The sequence below is a fragment of the Mesoplodon densirostris genome, chromosome X (genome assembly GCF_025265405.1).
Source record: "Mesoplodon densirostris isolate mMesDen1 chromosome X, mMesDen1 primary haplotype, whole genome shotgun sequence".
Lineage (NCBI taxonomy): Eukaryota > Metazoa > Chordata > Mammalia > Artiodactyla > Ziphiidae > Mesoplodon > Mesoplodon densirostris.
In genome coordinates, this window is record NC_082681.1 from 2684467 (window position 1) to 2687402 (window position 2936).

The window sequence follows — 2936 nt, forward strand, 5'->3', positions numbered from 1 at the left end:
TCCTGCTGTGGCCAAGGGAACCTGCTCAGCCCTGTCCCCTTTCTAACGTGTCAGTGGTTGGCTGGCAACCAAAGGCATCCAGCTCGCGATGCAGGCAGAGCTGCGTTTTCTAACAGAAAATAGCAGACTCATTGCTGTCTCGGGCCTCCTATGAAACAGGGCTGAGTGCCCCACGTGCTATGGGTTGAAATGTGTCCCCCCAAAGAAGATACATGGGGGTCCTCACCCGCAGGACATGAGAATGCCACTGCATTTGGAGACAGGGTCTTTACAGAGGTGATCGAGTTAAAGTGAGGTCACTGGGGTGGGTCCTCATCCGATGGGACTCGTGTCCTTATAAAAAGGGGACATTTGGAGATGCAGACACACACAGAGGAGAGACGACGTGAAGACACAAGGAGCAGACAGCAACTACAAGCCCAGGAGAGAGGCCTGGAACAGACCCTCCCTCACTGTCCCCAGAAGGAACTGCCCCTGCCCACACCCCTGGATCTTGGCCTCCCGGCCTGCACAACTGGGAGACGATACGTCTCTGTCGTTTGCCCCATCCAGTGTGCGCACGCAGCATGGAAGCATCAAGTCGGCCCTCGCACCATCTGCTGCCAGCCACCCCAGGGCAGTAACATACATCCTCTATGTATCAAACTCATACATGCAGATGATAGGCATCTAGAAAATACATACGTCAGGAAAACTTAATCACTGGTAATCCTACCACCACATCCATCCAAATGGTAGCAGGGTGTGCACGGCAGCTTTTACTCTTTTATTGGGGGTCGCACTTTATACATAACTGTGTCTATTGGCTTTTTCACACCAAGGTGCTACAGTGTGTTCTAGGTGATGAGGTGTCCACAGCGCTGGCTGCACAGGCCCAAGTCGTCACCCCGCCTGACTGGCCCCCACGGAAGGGGGTCCCTGCGCCTTGTCAGCAGGGCACTGGACGTCTTCATTTGTTGCTATTTTGACATCACTTGCTGTGTAGTCTGAGTCTGTGTTGTTTTAGTCTTTCGTGAGGGAGAAAACCTTTCATATGGTGCTTATTTTATGGCTCATCTGGATTCCTCTTAAGCAGGTAACGAAGTGGGGTGTATGGGAATGACAACAGGGATGTGCTTCTGTCTGTCTCTACCTCCCAAACCCAGGGTCATGAGTATCAAGGGGCCACAGCTAATCCTACAGGCAGGCTGCTTCCCTCACGGGAGGAATCCAGCCACTTGTTCCCGAAGCCAGAGAGGGGAAGCCCTGTTTTACAACCCTCGCTCTCTCGGGTGCAGTCGGCCCTACAGGAGGAATCAGGCTCCCTAACTCCAGACTATACTCCAAAGTTACAGTAATCCAGACAGCCTCTGGGAAGAGCAAGTCCCGAAGAGCAGTGGTTCTCGGCCGGCGCCTGGTCCCAGCCCAGCCCCGACTCAGCCGGTCCAGGACGTGGGCAGCACGTGTGTCAAGCTCTCGCCGCTGCCGCCGTGCTCCCTGCATGGGGGTCACTGCCGAGCCGCAGGCGCACTCCTGGGGGGCAGAACGTCCGCCTCGCACCACTCCAGGGTCTCCCCTTCTTTCATCCCCCTTTCAGAAAAGGGAGCTGATCAGAGAAGGGCTCCTGTGCGCCCCTGTCACCCTGTTAGAAGCACGAAGCCAATCCCTCCACAGCCAGGAGCCGGCACAGGTTGCAGGTGGTCCAACGACACTGACCCCTTTTCCCGGCCACATCCGTCGGCCCCAGCAGCGGTGTCCAGCTGGAGACAAGACGTCCTAAGGATCGACAGTCCCCAAGCCTGCAAGGGCCCACCCACCCCCAACTCCAGCTTTCCTCACCACCATCACCCTGGGGAACAAGCCCTCCAACAAAGCTGCAGCTCCTGGAGACGCCTGCCTTTGACTGCGTTTGTCCTAATCTGTGGGCTCCAGAAGATGCCCCTGTGCTGGGCTGAATGGTGGCCAAGAGAGATATACGTGTCCTGACCCCCAGAACTTGCAAGTGTGATCGTATTTGGAAAAAGGGTCCTTGGGGATGTGGTGGAAGTTAAGGATCCACGGATGAGGTCCTCCTGGATGACACAGGTGGGCCCCAAATCCAACGACAAGTATCCTTAGAAGAGAAGAAAGAGGACACAGACAGAAGCGGAGAAGACCACGTAAAGACGGAGGCAGATGCTGGAGAGACGCGTCTACCAGCCAAGGAACACCAAGGACAGCCACCAGGAGCTGGGAGACAGGCCCAGAACCGATGCTCCCTCAGAGGTGCCAGAAGGAGGCAAGCCTGCCCGCACCTGAACCTCAGACTTTGGCCTCCACAACTGGGAAAGAATGAATTCCTGTTGTTTTAAGCCACCAAGTTTGCAGCCATTTGTTACAGCAGCAACAGGAAACTAACACATTCCCCCCAAAACAGAAAGTGCTCTTGTAGAAAAATGGCAGGATGTGGACTGAAACGCAGCACCCATGAGCGGAGAACCTATCTGTGCCTTTAACGTGTTCCCGAAGGACCATCTGCAACTACATACTTGGGCTTCAGGAAGTGGGTCAGCCCCTCCCACCCCTGCAGATGCCAAGAAAGCCCCCAGCCACGGCTTGTTTTTGGAACAGGATGCTGGCTGGGCCATCTTCCAGCAGACTTATACCCCGATCCTAGCCCACCCTGTCACTGCCACATAGCAGGGAGGCCTGGACAAAACCCAGGGACGGGGGCCTCCCTGGTGGCGCAAGTGGTTGAGAGTCCGCCTGCCGATGCAGGGGATACGGGTTCGTGCCCCGGTCTGGGAGGATCCCATATGCCGCGGAGCGGCTGGGCCCGTGAGCCATGGCCGCTGAGCCTGCGCGTCCGGAGCCTGCGCGTCCGGAGCCTGTGCTCCGCAACGGGGGAGGCCACAGCAGTGAGAGGCCCGCATACCGCAAAAAAAAAAAAAAAAAAAAAAAAAAAAAAAACCCAGGGA